Below are 18745 nucleotides of genomic sequence, written 5' to 3' on the forward strand. Positions count from 1 at the left end.
TATCTTTATAAACTCAAATCAAAACTCTGGCCCTTTAGATACTGTGGGGAACTGGAATGCTGTGTTAGACCCAGACTGGAAACCCTTCTCTCAGATCATCTTTCCACTTCGGGAAGAAGTTGAAAGAGCCCCAAGAACCTGCCCAGGAGATCTGAGTCCTTTTATAAGCAGTGGGGCATTGTTTAATGTCTTCAAATCCACTATCTATTGGACTTTTGAGGGTTTGAGATCAAGATGAATAAAGTAGTGAGAAAATGAGTAGATGAGAATAAAGTAGATGAGAAAAATAGTAAGAGCCGGAGCATCGATGCTTCCTGTGTATTGTGCTCTTATTTTACGTCCTTGAGTTACAGGTAGCTACTGTCATTGTTCCCACTTGATGGCTGATGAAACTTGGGCTCAGAAGTAATTTATCGAGCCAGCAGCTGGGCATAGTGGCACACGCCTGCAATCTCTCTCTCTCTCTCTTTTTTTTTTTGGTACCAGGGATTGAAGTCAGGACCTTCCGATTGTAAGGCAGGCAGCAGAACCACTGAGCTAAATCCCCGGCCCCACGCCTGTAATCTCAACACTTGGGAGGCTGAGGCTGGAGAATTGCTGTGAGTTCGAGGTCAGCCAGGGCCACAAAGAGAGTTCAAAGCCAGCCTGAACTACTGTAGATGGTGAGACTTTTTCTCAAAAAACAAAACAAGGGATTTAGCTCAGTGGTGCTGTTCCTGGCTCTCAAGTGCAAGGTCCTGAGTTTGATCCCTGGTACCAAAAACAAAACAAACAAACCCCAAATCAAAATAATAAACAAAGGAGCTAGGTTGCAAGCCTGTGGAGCGTCACTAGAGTTGTTTTCTTGAGCAGGTCATTAGGAGCAGAGAGCAAGCAGGCAGGAGGTGGAGGCAACGTGTGTGCTTATCAGGTGGAGGACACTGACTGTGAGGGGAGAGCTGAGAGGGATTCCAGGGGCCAGAGGGAAGACTCTCAAGGCTCAGGAGAGATCAAGAAAGATTGGGACTGGCATTGGGAGAGGTCCGTGAATGAGCACGTGGTTGGAGCATTGCTCCTAAAGCCTAAGGGCATGGAGTCGGGGACACAGGTAGAGCTTCTCCGTGCAGCAGGCCTCCGGCAGGGATGGAGTTTGTCCCCAGACGGTGTGGGTGGGCCTGCGGGCGGGGAGCAAGTGGGACCAGCTCTACCTTCCTCCACACTCTCTGCTCCTGTTTCCCAGACACGCTCCACACCAGGGAAGAGCCTACATTTGAGGGGCAGTCCATTCGGGGTTCAAGGCCCGGATCTGCAGCTTACTGGTTGCGCGGTCCTGGCAGGTCGTTTAACCGCTTGAATCCCATTTCCTATGTGCATACGTGAAGGTGGCAGCACCTTCCAAGGTTGTTGCAGAGGGCCACCAAGGTGATCTGGATGAAAGCAGGCCATGCATCTTTTTTCTCTTTTGGAGACAGGGTCTTGCTGTGTAGTCCAGGCTGGCTTTGAACTCACTATGGAGCCTAGGCTGGCCCTGAATTAGGGGCAATCCTCCTGCCTCAGCCTCCTGAGTGCTGGGATTATAGGTGTGCACCAGCACACCTAGTTGGCTGTGCATCTTGGTGCAGAATAGATGCTCTCTGAAATCTGGTTTCCTCCCTCTCTTCTCCTCTACTTACGCAGCTCTGTCCTCTGGCCCAGCCAGGTGCCCAGCACGCCTGCTGATGCTTGGGAGGCACCTGCCCAGCACCTGTGGTACTTACTTCTCCATCACCCTTTCTGGGCCTTGCACCTTGTGAAGCTGTGTCCCTCTGTGGCACACCAGAGCACTCTGGATCATTCACGTGGAGACCAGGGTACACTTACTAGTTTTGTACTGTAGGTGTTAGTGTTTGGCTCTAGAAGTCATGTAGTAAATATTTGCCAGAAGAAGAAAGGGGTGTATTCGTGCATTTCGCCTTGGGAGAAAGTGTAACAGCAGTTTTGTACCCAACTCTTCGGCGGAGTCTGGAAGAACTCTGGCAGAAGCCAGGGAACTTGGTAATGACATTTAGATTTGGTGGCAGGAAGGCAGGTGAATGGCACCTTTGACCAGTCCATCTGGGGGGTGCTGGTACCTGTGAAACTTTTGTTTGGAAAAATCAGTGACAACTTGGGCTGCATTGGAGGTACAGGAAAGCTTCATTGGTTGGAATGTGGTTACCATGAAGAAGCTGTGTTTCTGGAAATTAGCCTGAGTTTGATGCTGAATTGAGTTAGAGCTGGGAGCAGACTGGGGGCTGGAGAACACAGGAGCTGCCTCTCAGGAGCCCTCTGCACTGCAGCTAGAGTGGAAGCCCTGCCCACTCAGCCCTGCATGAGGTGGGCCAAGCTGTGACAGACGGCACCCGAGGTTCTGGAAGGAGGGTGGGGGGATAAAGTGCCTGGGCCAATGGAGGAAGAAGGTCACAGGGTGTCTGGGTCTTGGAGACGTGGCCTCTGATTTCCCCAGGCCTCCTCCATGTTCTCTGGGCTACCCAGTCGGCCACCTGCTGCAGCCCAAGGCCTCTGTCCTCCCAGGAAGTCATCTCTATTTGCTGTCTTTCACCCCAGCTCCCCAACATTTCAAGACTGATGATGGAGACCTAACCAGTCCACTCCTATTTCTCGATCCCTTTTCCAGGAGAAAGTTCGTTTACCTCTGCTGCTGCCTTCCTTAGTAGAAATAAACGGCAGAAGATGTGGTCCTCTGCTCCATTAAAAAGAGGACTTTAAACACTCAGCCACAAAACGAAGACGTCGTCGTTTCTCACTGCCCTTTGAATGAGCTGGTCCAGGTAGGGCTTGGAACTCATTCTAACAATGGGGTGAGCAATGCCCCGGTGCAGCTGGGGAGTTGGGAGCAAGCAGTATAACATTCCCCAGGTTTCTCCACATTGTAGACTGTCTCTAAACTCATCTCAGCTGACCCTCAGAATAACCCTGAAAGAGCTGGGCATGGTGCCATACACCTGTGACCCAGCACTTGGGAGACTGGGGAAGGAGGATCTCTGTGAGTTCAAGGCCAGGCTGGGTACATGGCAAGACCCTGTCTCAAAAAAATTAATAAAAGTTTAAAAAATAATCCTATGGGGGCCAGGGGTTTAGCTTCGTGGTTTCGCTGCCTGCTGCGCAAGCGCAAGGACCCGAGTTCAATCCCCAGTACCACACACACAAAAAATCCTGTGAGCTGTCCTGATTATTGACATTTGGCAGGTGGAAACAGGCTCAGAGAAGTGACAGTCACTTGCCGCGATCAGATAGCCAGCAAGTGGCAAAACTAGGGTTCAAATCCAGACGCCAAGCCTGAAGCCTAAGCACTTGCCAGAAGAACTGCAGGGCTCTGGAGGGCGGACATGTGGGATGTGGAGCTCAGGGAAGGCTTGGCAGAGGGTGGGCTCCTGGCTGGGTGGGCACACGGGGGACAGTGGATGGCGCACTAGGACTGAGTGGGGACTCGCGTAGGAGCCTTCCTCGTGCGGGGCTCTCCCCTAGGAACGGCTCCAGGAGACCCCTCCTGCTCTTGCTCAGGGCGGCTCTCCGGGGCCCAGACTCTCCCTCCCAGTGGCACCCTCAGGTTTCCCCAGCAATGGGAGCCAAAGCCCTGCCAGCTCCCCGGGTCCCTTCCTGGCCTGAGGGGCCAGTCAGCACCCCTTGCACATATACTGAGACCCTGAGCAAAAGCTCAGCCATCAGGACAAGTCCCCTTCTGGCAGGTCAGTGTCCCCCGTGCCAGGGACAGCCACCCGTGATGATGGATTGCTGGCCTAATGCACATATTGTTATGAAATGGGTTTATTACACTCTAAGTCTCTTACTAATGTGCCACTATTTAATCCCTTTATCCAATTCCCAGTCTCTCAGGCTTGGCCACGGCTCTTTCCACCTGGCCCTAGGTTTGGATGGTTTATCAGATGGTTTTTGACCTGGTGGGGAGACCAGGGTGAGAGCTCCTTAGAGGAGCAGAGAGGAGAGGGAGCCTTGAGCCCCTGAGAGGCTGTCAAGGGCTTGCCTGAGAACCCACACCTGGAGCCACCTGGGGCCCGAGGCGCTCGCTAGTCCCACCCCCGTCCCCATCTGGACTCCCACTGCCAGGTGCCCGCTCCGTTTCTGCCTTCTGGCTCTCACTGCCCTTGCAGCCCCTCTCTGGCTGTGGCCAGGACGCTGAGGTTGGGTTCCCCCTGGATGGAGAGAGCTGTGCTTCCCAACCTTTCCCACCCACTTCCGGCCCCACTGTTCTGCAAATTCCTTTACTTCTGCTGGGTCTCTGTCCTCCCTGGTCACTTCTCCAGCCCAGCCCCGCTAGCCAGCCACCTTCCTCTCTCAGCAGCTGGGACCGCTGTCCTCTCTGGCTTCCTCTTCTACCTCAGCTCCCCCCCCAGGCAGGCTCTCAGGGCGCAGCCTCCTCCTCCTTCTCTTCCTCCTCTTCCTCCTCCTCTTCCTCTTCCTCCTCCTCTTCCTCTTCCTCCTCAGCTTCCTCTTCCTCCTCTTCCTCTTCCTCCTCCTCTTTCTCTTCCTCCTCCTCTTCCTCCTCCTCCTCTTCCTCTTCCTCCTCCTCTTCCTCCTTTTTCTCCTCTTCCTCCTCTTCCTCCTCCTCTTCCTCCTCTTTCTCCTCCTCAGCCTCCTCTTCCTCCACCTCCTCCTCTTCCTCCTCAGCCTCCTCTTCCTCCTCTTCCTCTTCCTCCTCCTCTTCCTCCTCTTCCTCCTCCTCTTCCTCCTCAGCTTCCTCTTCCTCCTCCTCCTCTTCCTCCTCCTCCACCTCCTCCTCCTCCTCCACCTCCTCCTCCTCCTCTTCCTCCTCTTCCTCCTCCTTCACCTCTTCCTCCTCCTTCACCTCCTCCTCCTCTTCCTCCTCCTCCACCTCCTCCTCCTCTTCCTCCTCTTCCTCCTCCTTCACCTCCTCCTCCTCCTCTTCCTCCTCCTCCACCTCCTCCTCCTCCTCTTCCTCCTCTTCCTCCTCCTTCACCTCTTCCTCCTCCTTCACCTCTTCCTCCTCCTTCACCTCCTCCTCCTCCTCTTCCTCCTCCTCCTCTTCCTCCTCTTCCTCCTCAGCTTCCTCTTCCTCCTCCTCCTCTTCCTCCTCCTCTTCCTCCTCCTCCACCTCCTCCTCCTCCTCTTCCTCCTCCTTCACCTCTTCCTCCTCCTTCACCTCCTCCTCCTCTTCCTCCTCCTCCTCTTCCTCCTCCTCCACCTCCTCCTCCTCCTCTTCCTCCTCTTCCTCCTCTTCCTCCTCCTTCACCTCTTCCTCCTCCTTCACCTCCTCCTCCTCCTCTTCCTCCTCCTCCACCTCCTCCTCCTCTTCCTCCTCTTCCTCCTCCTCCTCCTTCACCTCCTCCTCCTCCTCCTCTTCCTCCTCCTCCTCCACCTCCTCCTCTTCCTCCTCCTCCACCTCCTCCTCCTCCTCTTCCTCCTCCTCCACCTCCTCCTCCTCCTCCTCTTCCTCCTCTTCCTCCTCCTCCTCTTCCTCCTCCTCCTCCTCCGCCTCCCTCTGAGCTCGAAGCTCCCCAGGCCTCACCCTTTCCCTCGTCACTCCTGTCTGGCCGCCACCCGCCCAGTGCCTCCCTCCCTGGCCTCTCTCTCCGTCTCTCCCAGTGTCTCTTCCCAATGCCCCTCCCCGCTGTCCTCCTACCAGCCGGTGAGGCAGCCAAGGCTTCCTGCTGTCAGCTGGGGAATAGATAAAGATAAATGATATTATGTTAAATTCCACTTAATGACAAATTTTTAATTTTCTGAACATGGTCATTTTCTGGCTAGTGAATCAAGTGGAGGGAGCTAATTACATGAAGATCTGAACAAAAATAACTCCTAATTTTCAAGGATAATGGAAGAGAAATGTTGGAGATTAATGGCACTATTTATCTTTTTTAAATTTCTATCTTTCTCTGTGATAGCCGTGCTCCCCAAGGAAAATATTCATAAAATGAAATTGAAGTCGTAACTTAATAGGTTATTAAAATTTTTGAGTGCATATCACTTTCCTTCCGCAGCACTGTAAATTTAAATTGAAGTTTGCGGCTCCCCGAGTCACCAGCGGAGTTTTTTTTATGATGGCACAATAGAGAGAAACATGCATCTTTGTCAGGAGGTATTTGCTAGTCTAATTTTATGGCAGGCCGGATTATCAGACGGGAATGGCAGCGCCGGGGAAGCTGACAAGCCCGCAGCCGGCAGCCATGTGTTTCCATTAGCGCCCCGAGCCGTCCGGGGCTTCTCCGGACTCTCATTTTCCACTTCAGTCTTTTATCTTGATTTAAAGTGAGGGCGCCCAATATTCAGGGCCTGTCATTTTTCTCTCTCACACCCTCAGCTCTTCCTCACCTCTCCCCTCCCACTTCCTCCGCTCCAGGGCCCGGCCTCCTCCTGCGCCCTTCTTCCCAGCCTCCCAGCCCAGGACCCCACCTGGGAGGGAGGAAGAGGGAGCCGGCTGGCCGGGAAGCTGTGAGGCTCGGTTATAAATCTGAGGGAAGCCTTCTCCCGGTGGGCTCATCAGGCCCGGCCCACCCTTGATGGGGCAGGGCCGGCCTGTGAGTGAGGCTGGCTCTCCAGGCCCGAGCCCATCAGGCCCCTAATTGAGTGTTAATGGAGCTGCAAGGGGGGGCACAGCTGTTGGCTCAGGGGAGGAGCCCGGAGGGCAGCAGGGAGCCTGAGCGCCGCCCCTCCCGTGTGGCTGCCTGCTCCCATCCGGGGCTCCGCTCCTGACTCAGAATTACACACCGGGAGGGACCCTCACCCTCAGACAGCCCCGGCCCAGGGCCCACCTTTGGTGGATGAACAGCTCAAGCCTGGAGACGGGAGTCTGGACCTCAGGACGCTGGGCTTCCCTCGGCCCCTGGATGCCGGGATCAAAGCTGACATCTTCGTGTCTGCCCCACCTCCTGCCCCTTGCTGTGGGCTTCAGCACTCCCGGGGGCCCAGCCGGATACCGAGGTCATCTCCCTTGTGCCCCAGCCTCTGCCATGCCTTGCCCAGGGCCTGTCCTCTCTCCTCCCCACAGAGGCCCCCTGCTCACGTTTTTCCGCCTTCTCCTTTCCCTCCTATCTCTCCCAAATGCTCCCCTGCCTGTGCTCAGAAACCCATTCTGTGCCAACAGGATCGGTGCCCTCTGCCTGTGCCCACAGCTCACCGTCTCCCCACTGCTGCCCCACAGGCGTCAGCTTCGCCCTCGTGGTGCCTCCATGCCTGTGCTCCTGGTGTGCCCACTAGCAATGTCTTCCCCCTCGTGACCCACCGAAAGCTCCACCCTGGCTGGACTCTTCTTTCTCTGGCCTCTCCAGGTGGCCAGTGAGGTGCTGCTACCTACCTGCTTGCCCGCTGCCTGAGAGGGTCTCTGCCCTTGCTCTGACTTGCACCACGAGGGGCCAGGGGCCTTCTGTTTAGCTCATATGCCCTCTCCAAGTGGCCACAGATGCTCACCTGGGTCACATCCCGTCCCAAGTGTCCCATGCATGGCAGCAGAGACCCCTGGATAAGGCAGCCAGCCTGGAGAGAATCGTAGCAGGTTGGTGCTGACAGGCATCTGAGACGTCCATGCCCTCACTTTATAGATGGGGAAACCGAGGTGTGGCCAGAGGGGCAGTGCCTGGGGTTCTGCCTCTGCCACGAGTGAGGGAGGCACCTGAGACTCACGTCCAGGTGCCCGGAGCCGCGTCTCAGTGCTCTCGGCCTCTGCAGGCTGGCAGCAGGGCTCTTCATCTCAGGGCCTTAGTTTCTCTCCGCACAGGGAAGGGCATCCCGGACCACGGTGCTGTCCTCAGAGCGAGGTTGGGAGTGATGGGGGAAGCCATGGCAAGGAGCATCTACTTGCCCTTGTGCCCTGCCACGCTGCAGCCTGTTTGGTGTCTGCCCTTGGGACCCCCTGGCCTGGTCATTGCCAAAGTCCTTGACCCCTCCCCCCTTGCTGGCCCCCTCAGTCTGGAAGGCGGGCTGCAGGCGTGGCCATTTCCACTTGGCTGGCTGAGCCACACAGGTCAGGTGGCGAGTGGCCTGGGCCAGCCCCACGCCGTGTTCAGCAGTGGAGCCGAGTGGAGGCGGGGCCTGGTTCCCCAGCCACAGTCTCTCGTTAGAAAGAAATTAAAAGCCACTCAATTTTGGCTAATATCCCTCCGAAGGCCTTTAACTCCACCTGTGACTAACCCATTCATAATCACTCTGTTTTAGTGGCTCAGGCTGATGTAGCCTCAGTCAATTTAGGAGGAGAGATAAACGGTCATTCCTCTTTGTCTCCCGTCCGCTCCTCCCTTCCTGCCCTCTGCCTCGCCGTGGCTTCTCAGCCTCTCTCTGCCTCTGCCTCAGTTTTCTTCCTCCTCTCTCTGTCTCAACTCTCTTTCTTACCCTGTTTCTCTCTTTTGAAGTTCCTGTTTTTCCAACTCTCTTTGTGTCTCTTTTAAAGTCTTCGTTTTTATGTTCCCTGCCTCTCGTCCGCCTCTTCACTGGCTGTCTGTCTGTCTGTCTCTCTCACTCCATTCTTTCTTTCCCTTCATGCATTTCTCTACTTCTGTCTTCGTCTCTCCCTGCTGTTTCTTTTGGTCCCTCTTTGGCTCTTTGGGTTGCTCTTGTGTCTCTGGGGCCTTCCCTCACCCCAAGTGTGTTGCCCTCTAGCGTCCCAGGACGCTCGTCCGTCCCCCTTTTTCTGATGCTCTTTCCATCTGTCTGTGCCCCACCCCGCTTTGCGGTCTCCCCCTTTGTCTCAGCTACTGCGCCTCCTGTCTTCAGTTTCTGCCTGTTTCCCGGCCCCTCCCGTGCTAGCTCTTCCTCTGCAGCCCCAGCCCTGTGCCTGCTCGCCTTCCCTTTCTTTTATTCTGCCCGCGCCCCCACGCCCCCGCGCCCCGGCCTCAGCTCCGCGCTCCTCCCTGAGTTTGCCCCCCCCATCAGCGGTGACTTCTTTCCCACCCCTCGCCCACCCCACGGCTCCAGCCACCGTCTCCCTCCTCATGTCTCCGACCCCCACCAGCCCACAAGTTCTTTTGTCTTCCCTTCCCCTCTCAATTATTATTAATGATAAAAGCTCAAACATCACATCAGTAATTTCTGAGTGAGTTTTTGCAATGAAACTGGGGCCTTCTCAGCCCCTCCCGAGTCCCACAAATTTTACTTTTGTAATTTCACGCCTCTGGTTATCACCACGCTGCTCTGTCCCTCTCTGCCTCTCAGGCCCCCCCCGGAGAGAGCAGTTAAACTTGTTTTCATTCCCTTATTCTTTATTTTTTTAATGTCCACTCTCTCCGGAGTCAGTAATGTTCCTCCTCTCTTTCCTCTCCCATTTTCTGTTAATTCTGCGCCATCTGCCTTAGCATCTGTTAAAAATAAAATTTCCCTCACACAATGAGAAGGCTCCCTGCCCCTCCCCTTCCCCCTGCAGCCCCCAGGTTGGTGCTGGACGTCAGATGCCACTTCCTCTCCTGGGACCCCCTCCCCCAGTCCCTGGTCTGGCTTTCAGAGAAGAGAGGCAGAGGTGGGCACGCAGCAGGAGGGAGGGAGGGCTGCCCAGGGCTGAGCTGGCAGTGCAGGGGAGCCAGGCTCCACCCACTTGGCTTCCGGACCTGCCCAGGTAGAGCTCCAGAGCCTGAGACAGAACCTGCTCAGGTAGGCAACAACAGGTGGGGCGGGCTTTGAGGAGCCGAGCCTTGCTGCCCAGGAAGGAGGTTGCTGGTGCCTCCACCTGGCCTGTTCTGAGGTGCTGGGCTGGCGGGGGAGTGGCCGTGGGACATGGGAGGACAGCCCCAGGCCCAGTGCTAGCCCCAGTGGGGACTGGATGTGGCGATGGACAAGGTCCTCAGCGCCGGCTGTCCTGGGTCCTGCCCTGCACCTGCAAGTGCTGCTCTGCATCCTGGGCTCAGCTGGAGGAAGGCAGGGTCAGGGGGCTCTCATGGCAGCACATTGCGGGCACTCGGGTGGACGCCAGCTGCCCAGAGGGTCTGAAACCGTGCTTGTGTGCACGTGGCGTGTGCTTGAGGCTGGCTTTCCATCTCCACTGATCTATGTGGGTGTGTCTGGGAGGGGAGAGAGGCGCTCTGGGTTCTGACTGATTTCCTTTTGGTGTCTTGCTATGTCCCACTACACCTCCCAAGTGTGAGTGTATGGCTGCACCTTTCTGTGAGATGGTGTGTAGCAGTGTGCTGTGTGTGGTGCCTACCTACTCTGGCTTTTCTGTGTAAGTGGTGTTCCGCAAAACAAACAAAAGAAAAAACCCGGTTTTCCCATGTGTGTGGCCCTGTGTAACTGTTCACACCTCACTGCCTGGGTGCGTTTGTGTGTGAAGGTGCCCAGGTTTGGGTGCCTGTGTTCCCATGACCGGCTGTCCTGTGACATTGTGTATGACTTGCTGCTGTGAAGGCCCCTTCCATGGGGTGGGTGCTCTGCTGTGACCAGTCAGGCTGGCGCTCGTGTGCAGGCTGTTTTACTTCTGAGTAAGCGGGTAAGTTTGGGAGCCTCTCTGTAGGAGGTTGGTGCAGGACTTCCTCAGGACGCGTGTGCGTGCGTATGTGCGTGTGTCTGTTGTAGCCTTCCTTTAGCTCTGGGCCACACACGCGTGTGGGTACTCCAGGCTTGGCTGGGCCAGACATAGGGTACCAGCCTGCAGAGTTACGTTGGCCCGTCCATAAGGTCATCTGAGAGAAGATCAGCAGAGGACAACCGAGGCAGTTCAGCAGTGGCGTGGTGGGAAGACACAAGCTGTAATGCCAGGCAGTCTTGAGCCCAGCACCTAGATCTGGCCTGACCAGGTCGGTGACAGCGTTTTGAACTCTGAGCCTCAGTTTCCACATCTATGGCCTCGGGCTGCTCTGAGGATTCCAGGCAAAAGATGTCATCTCCCTGGGGCCCAATATGAATAACAAGAAAGCATTAATCACTTACTACTGCCCGTCTGCTTCCTTTACTCCTTACATCTAGAAGGGCCCTTGCTCTTTTACGGATGCAGAAACTGAGGCAGGCACAGAGTATGCGGAACCGAGACCAGGCCGCCGGCGCTGGCGAGGGCCTCGGGGTAGCTGCTCTGCGCCTCTCTCAGGACCTGGTGTGCACGCGGCGGGCTGTGTTCCCCTCCACTCCCGGGCTCTGTCCCGGCCGGCCATCCCATCGCAGCCCCTCCAACCCCACTTGAGCCACCCCAGGAGAGAGAGCCGAGGCCGCCTCTGAGAGGCGCTGAGGAGGGGGCGCCCGCAGACGCTCTCCCCCCTCTCGGGCCTGAGCCCAGTGGCTGCGGGTGAAGCCGAGTTTTACGAAGCCTTTTGCCCGGACCTCCCCTCCCCGCACCCTGCCTGGCCCGCGTGGCCTAATTAAAGCCACCTTGGGGTCGCTCCCCCTGCCTCGGGCGCCAGGGCGGGGGGCTCCAGGGCGGCAACGCCAGGGAGACTGGGGCCGCTGTCCAGGGTGCTGGGCCTCCCGCTCTGCTCCGCGAGGCCGGGCGCCCGTGTTGGAGCCACGCTGGGAGGAGGGCTTTCCCGCCTTACGGGTGAGGAGGCCGAGGCCGCAGGGCCAGGGCAGACCTCCGCACTCCTCCCTCTCCCTCTCTCCTTGCAGCCAAGAGTGCGCTGTACTCACCCGTCGCGGACGCGCGAAAGGCACACTTTGAAAGGGAAGGCTATGCTTTTCCTTAGTGACAGAAAGATTCTTCAGGCCAAATGACCCAGGGTTTTCAAAGGGAAAAGAGACTCACACTTTTTAAAAGAGAGAGGGCCGGGGATTTAGCTCAGTGGTTCCACCGCCTGCTGCGCAAGTGCAAGGACCCGAGTTCGATCCCCGGTCCGGGAAAAAAAATAAAAATAAAAAAAATGAGAAAGAGAAAGAAAAGGGAACAAGTGAATACACTGCCCAATGGCTCTTGCTTGTCTCTTTTCTTGAACAAACCAAATGTGGAAAATTTGAGCATAGATTTGGTATTTGAAGATATTAAGGAGTAACTGACCATTTTCTTAGGTGTGATTGATGATATTGTGCTTAAAATTTTAAGTCTTTGGTACTGTGTTGTTTTTTTCTGTTACTGAACCCAAGGAGCACTGAGCTACATCCCTGACCCTTTTTGTTCTGTTTTTGTTTTTTGGCACCGGGGGTCGGACTCGGGTCCTTGCACTTGCGCAGCAGGCGGTGAAACCACTGAGCTAAATCCCCGGCCCAGGAATTTTTTTTTTTTTTGAGGGTACTGGGGATCGAACTTGGGACCTTGCACTTGTGAGGCAGGTGGCAGCACCATTGAGCTAAATCCCCGGCGGCCCTAACCCTAACCCTAACCCCTGACCCTTTTTTAAACTTCATTTTGTGACAGTCTCACTAAGTTTCCCAGCCTGGCCTCACACTTGTGACCCTCCTGCTTCAGCCTCCCGAGCACTGGGATTATGGGAATGCACTTCTGGACCCAGCTTAACTGTTAGGGGTTTGTCTTGAAAAGAACTGTTAAGTGACTTTCCCAGAATTCCTTAAGAGCCCTTTTTGCACCTACATTGATGTCCACTGCCAGTGGGTCTGGCTTGCCTGTAGCTAGGTGCGACTGTGGGCCTGGCTACAGGTTCATCAGCTGTGTCTGCCTCGGTTGGTCTGAGTGGTGCTACTCTATCTCTGAGAGCTCATGAGTGGCAAATTTTGAATGCCTATTAAATGATTGTAACTTTTTTTTTGGTACCAAGGATCGAATTTGGAACCTTGCACTTGTGAGGCAGGCGCCAGAACCACTGAGCTAAATCCTTGGCCCATAATGATATCTTACAACATTTTAAACTCAGAGCAACCATGAAAGGGAGGAATTGCTTTTCCACTATTGCATATGCTGAGGCAGAGAACGTAATTAGCCTGTGGTCTTACAGTTAGTGCGGGATGAAGTGAACCCAGGTATGTTGACTCCATTCCCTATGTTCTTGCTAATTGACTCAACCATGGTGGCCTTATTAGTGTGCACCAGGCTTGTGCCTGAGAGTGGCTTTGTCTGGTAGGCAGGAGAAGGGGAACTGTGTGTGTGGTCTGGGGTGTCTCACCGAGGTGAGAGAGGAGGGTCCTGCATCAGGGAGGGAGGAAGGTTGGCTTGAGCCAATCAATAGGACCTGTGACTTTTACCAAAGATTTAGTGATCTGAAGAATTTACTTATGTGGCTAAATTTGATTTTGCAGTTAAAATTTTCCTCTCCTTAGTGTACAAGATACCATGCATTAAGCACCCCGAAAGCCTGTCTCCTTTGCTGTGACAATGCATACAAACTGCACATCTATAGCACAGTGTCTAACGGAATAAGAATTCAGTTAAAAGGGACCTTTACTGCTGAGGGAAGAGCACAACATAAGGCATAGAAGGCTGACTTGGGCAGACCAGGCTATAACCCTGGCCTCAACATTCACTAGCTCAGTGAACATAGGGCAGTCACTTTGCTTCTCTGGGTCTCACTTTTCAGTTCCCTCTAAGAGGCAATCACACTTGGAAGGATTATTAAAACCCTAAATGAGATCATGTGAAAAAGTGTTTGGCAGAGTGCCTGGTGTCTATACGTGCCTGATAAATGTTAGCAGAGACTCCTTGGTGCCAGGTGCTTTGCATATGTTCTCTCTGAGCCCTGGCTCCACCCTGCAGGAGATCTGGGTTCTCAGGCTTCTTGCATCCTCAGTTCACACGTGCTACACTCACCTGGCCACCTGCCTCTCCGTGAGTGGGCTGCTTTATCTGAGCAGAAGGCCTTGGCACAGGAGGCCTAAGGGAGCGAGGGAAGGGACTGAGCAGGAGTGTGGGAGCTGTGAGACTGGGTAAATGCGGAGCACGGCCTTGCGGGAGCCACATTCCTTCTGTAAAATAGGGGGGCGGCTGGCTGAGCTCTGGTACTGTAGGGCTCCCTGGGTAACTCTGTGTCCAAGGATTTTAAAGGGATGTGAAAGTATAACTGAATTCTGTGGCCGCGTGAGGGGGTCTCCCGCGGGTTGTAGGACATGGAGCACGATGGGGCAGGACTTGTGACTCCACTTCCGGGCACACAGGCTATGTGTGAGACTGCACAGGGGTGAATGGCAGGTGACTGGGTGTGTTCACGCAGGTGTTTGCTTGTGAGGGGCTGAGCTGCAGCCTTACCTCGCCACCTCCTTTTCATTTTATGTTTAAGAGAAGGGCTCATTAAGTCTTCGAGTTGCCCCAGCTGGGCTCAGCCTTGGCGTCCTCCTGCCTCAGCCTCCCAGAGTGCTGAGGTGGAAGGCAGACGCCACCCTGCCTGGATGCTATGAAGTGGTCGCCATGTGCAGGAAGAACCTGAGCCCCAGCGTGCTCTCCTCCCCCACAGTCGCAGGCTTCCTTCAGGGGACCCGTGGGCAAGCTGGCTTGGTGACTTGGGAGCGTCTAGGCTGCCCGGGGCGCTCTGTCCACCCCACCTCCCCGCAGCCTTGTCAGGGGACCTCAGAGACACAGTGAGGCTGACAGTGGGTCAGCAGCAGCGGGGCCAGAGAGGCTGGACCAACAGCCAGAATAGCCTGGGCAGGCCCAGAAAAGGCCAGGCCCTGGCTCACTCCCCAGCACTGGGAAACAAATCCAATCCAATTCTTTGGATTCATCGCTTAGTTGTCTGTAGTCTCTATATGAAAACAAAGGGGCATGGTGGTGCCACACGCCTATAATCCCAGCACTCAGGAGGCCGAGGCAGGAGGGCCATCATTAGTTTTTGGCCAGCCTGAGCTATACAGTGAGTTCAAGCCCAGCTGGAACCACACAGACCAATACGCAGTGGACATGCATGTGGGGCTTGCCAGGGCTACCACCATCACACGTGCATGCCCCTAGATTCAGGCTTGAAGAATCAGGTTAAACTTCTCTCCCCAATGATGGGGGCTGAACCCAGGGCCTTGCAATTGCTGCAACTACCACTGAGCTAATTCCCCGGCCCAAGAACTAGTTTATGTTGTTGTATATCCCCTCCCCTCCAGCAATAGGGCTGAACCCCAGGCCTCCTTACTGAGCTACAGTCCCAGGCTTTTATGTCTATTTTCAGACAAGCTCTCACTAAGTTGCTAAGTTGCTCAGACTGGGCTCAAACTTGCTGCATTCCTGCCTCAGCCTCCCAGAGTGCTGGGACTCCAGGTGTGCACACTAGGCCAGGCTAAGAGCCCATTCATTTGACAGCAAAGGGTAAAGGACTAAAAATATCTCTTTTTTTTGTACCAGGGATCAAACTCAGAACCTTGTGCTTGCAAGGCAGGTGGCAGCACTACTGAGCTAAATCCCCAGTGCTAACAATATCTTCTTTGGATAGGAATATACAGTGTACAGCTTTTTGAGAAGGCAGTTTGATGACATGTGCCCAAATATAAAATGTGTATCTTTTTTTTTCTTTTGGTACCAGGGATCAAACTCGGGTCCTTGCTCTTGGGCAGCAGGTGGCAAAACCTCTGAGCTAAATCCCTGGCCCAATTGTGTATCTTTTTGATCCAATAATTCCATTTTGAAGAAATTACCCTAAGGAGATAATTGTATAAATGCAAAAACATCTGTCCACAAACACACTCATCTTTGAGTATTTAAAACAGTGTGAAACTGGAAACAACCTAAACATCTTATTAACAGAAGATCGACTCAGTCCCTAAAATAGGGGCCTGTGACGCAGCTGTGAAGGCAATCACGTAGCTCTGTGTTGATTCAAGTGGAGCGGCATCCGTGCGATATTCATGTTAAAATGGTATGCAGTATGGGACGGAACACAGAATATGATCCAGTTTGGAGCCCACGCCTTTATCTATGTTTACTTGAAAGCAGAAAGAGGTATCTAAATAGCAACGGTGATTATGTGACTCTTACGGGCTTTGTTTTGGCTTCTTTGCATTTCTGTACAGTTAACCATTTTCCCGGTGATTATGTATCTTGAAGGCAGCAGGAAGGGAGAGGCGGTCTTCTCTGTCGCCGTGCTTGGCGCAGAGGGTGCAGGGACAAGGCCTGCCCCCGAGGTGGTGGGGTTGCCTCCTCGTCAAAGACGCGGGGCGATCGCTGTGCCCAGCGCTGACCCTGTAGGCTTCCTCCCTCTGCCTGCCCCTGGCCTGACCTGGGCTGGGGAGGAGGCGCAGGAGCTGTGGGTCCCGGTGGCAGCCCCAGAGCCCTGGGGGAAGAGCCCGTCGCCACCTCTGTCCTTGGTGCTGCTCCTATGCTAAGTGTCCCAGGCCTATGTTCCGACTGAAGCCTTTTTGGCTTTCTCGCCAAAAATAATCCTCCAGAAAGTGCCTGGACTCATTCTCCTCTGGGGACAAACTTCAGAAAGCCTTGGAGCGTCCAGTGATTCTGGCAGCCAAGGGTTTCACTGCTTCCCATAGCAGTTCCATGTGGGGAGGTGGCAGGCTGTTTCCGTGCTTCCAGGCCATGAAGAGACTGAGTCTCTTTTGGCAGGGACCTTCTGTTTTGGGCAGAGGGAAGGACTAGACAGGTCTTTAAAAAATAAAGGGCCCTTAGCTGGGCGAGGTGGTGCACGCCTGTGATCCCAGCACTAGGGAGGCTGAGGCAGGAGGATTGCCTTGAGTTTGGGGTTAGTCTGGGCTACATGGTGAGTCCCTGTCTCAAAAAGCTATAAATAAATAAATGGCCCAAATCTGCCCGGTGGAAGGTGCCTGTTCTCCATCCCCGCAAAGGACACGTTCTTCAAAGACGGTGGTGGTTCTGATCCGAATGCTGTCTGCCCAAAATTCATATGCTGAAACCCTAGCTCCCCAAAAGCAGTGGTAGCCTGTCCACCCTCCCCGTCACGGGGCTTCCACTTGAAGGTGCCCATCTCCGAGGAAGCCGCCCTCCCCAGGCCGGGCACGGCAGGACTTTGATCTTGGACTCCCCAGGCTCCAGAACTGAGTCTGCACAGCATCCAGTCTGTGGCACTGTGCTGCGGCGCCCAGAGGGGAGGTACAGGGTGTGCACCACGACTCCCGGAGCCAAGAGGAGAGGTGAGCCACGACAGGACCAAGAAACAATCGAGAGCAATCCAGCTCCCACCGCTGTGCCCTCGCTGCCACCACGCTGATGTGCGAACTGGCAAGTGGGCCCAAGATGCCCCGGGGGAGAGTGACGAGAGCCAACACAGTGCAGCAAGGGCCGCATCTGAGGGCAGGCCCAGGGCAGCCGTGTGGATTAGGGGAGGCTGGCCGGGCCACTGCGGTGGCAGGCTTACTACAGGCCCCATCTCTGCTTTCGAAAGGTCCTGGCAGATGCTTTTAAACTTGAGATGTTGTGTGAAGGAGTCCCTCGTTTGGCCTGATTTCACTCAGTGCCAGCAGCATGACAAGCCTTCCTCCTCAGCAAGTCCAGCGGACATGATGTGGCCTGGCCCCTCGGAGCCCCCTCAGCCCTCCTCTGCCACCCAGCTCTGCAGAGGCCTCACGCCCACAGCTATGCTGTCCCTCATCTCTGCTCTCCTGAGCTTGCTGTCCCTCTGCCCAAAATCCAAGGTCCCAGTTCCTGGGCCGGAACACTGCTCCTTTTGCCTGGCTCAGTTCTTGCCAGTCCTTGCCCCAGCTCCTGTGGCCCCCACGTCTGAGTCAGGCCTTCCTGCTATCCCAGGGCACTGAGGGCTTCTCCGGGCTGCGTCCTGCCCTTGCTTTGTGGCTGCCTCACTCAAAGGTCTTCCTCACCAGATGTGAGCTGCCCAAGGGCAGATTCTGTGTCTCAGACTCCCATACCTGACGCCTAGCAGACAGGAGAAAGCAGCACAGTACATGAGGGTACCCTCTTGTCAAAGTTGGTCTTCGGAGAGGGGGGAGGAGAGGGAGACCCCCACTTCACTCTGTCTCAACACTAGGAGGGGCCATGGCCTTGGCCAGCTTGCTGGTCCTCTCGGAGACTTAATTTCCTTGTCTCTGTGGTGAGGTACATAATGGCGTTTGTACACACAGAGTTGTTACCACAAGTCAAATGTAGCAGCTAGTGTGGAATGCCTGGAGTGAGTGCCATTATCACCACTGCCTTTGTCTTTTGAGGGATGTTCTGGTCCATATGTAGATGCCCCAGCCTCACGCGCTCATAGGTGAGGCTCTGGGAGGTGATGGATCACAGGGCACAAACAGCTGCCTTGCAGTTGGGCAGTGGGGCCTGGTCAGAGGGCTGCATCTCCCTCCCTGGCTCCTCCTTCGCGCTCTGCTGTCTGTCAACATGGTGTGAGCAGCTTCCTTCCACCAGACCCTCCACCACACCTTCCTCCTGCCTGGGAGCCAGCCACCTGTGGACTAAAGAAGTGAGCCTAAACAAACCTGCCCTCCTTCAAGTCCTGGGTGTCGGGTATGTGTCCCTACGACTGAGACAAGGCGAAAGGAAGATGGGTTTTTATTCTTATTACTATAGTAGCCTATTTCTCTGGCCTGGTAAAAACTCTGCTCCAGATTAAATGCTGCCTCCCATAAGAGGCCAGCTAGATATTTTCTGGACATGGGTCCCCTGCCCCCAAATAGCCAGTTCTTTGCATGTGCCAGCACACCCTAGGCATTGCCATTGCCATCTTTGGAGGCATCAGGTCACCCACAGTAACCCCAGAAGGCAAAGGTTGTCTTGGCTTCCTTTGCCTCCAGTGAGCTCGGATGCGTGGAAGGGGTTCAAATGCTGGGGAACGCGGGGGACCTTGGATCTCTGGAAATGGGTGGGTTTGTGGTCTAGAGCCCTGACTTGCCAGTGGACCCTGGATTGGTTCCAAGGCTTGGAATATGATGTAGACAGTGCCACACCACAATCTTAATACATTCAAGGATTTTAAGGGCCTCTCTCTCCCTCTGTCTCTCTCTGTCTCTCTCTGTCTCTCTCTGTCTCTCTCTGTCTCTCTCTCTCTCTCTCTCTCTC

General features: G+C 54.9%; 1 long non-coding RNA gene across 2 annotated transcripts in view; it reads left to right on the forward strand.

The window, feature by feature from the left end:
• LOC110346015 (uncharacterized) overlaps positions 1–18745 on the forward strand; it is a 64529-nt gene that overhangs the window by 31822 nt on the left and 13962 nt on the right. The window contains exon 5 of one of the 2 annotated variants that reach the window (XR_015440690.1): positions 2636–2789. This is a non-coding gene — a long non-coding RNA (uncharacterized LOC110346015). Of the gene's footprint in view, positions 1–2635; positions 3183–18745 lie in introns of those variants that run through there. The other variant, XR_015440689.1, reaches the window with a different exon arrangement.

This window comes from Heterocephalus glaber, unplaced genomic scaffold (genome assembly GCF_053883595.1).
Source record: "Heterocephalus glaber isolate CG9 unplaced genomic scaffold, H.glaber_assembly_v1.0 deba00001498, whole genome shotgun sequence".
In the NCBI taxonomy this organism is placed as follows: domain Eukaryota; kingdom Metazoa; phylum Chordata; class Mammalia; order Rodentia; family Bathyergidae; genus Heterocephalus; species Heterocephalus glaber.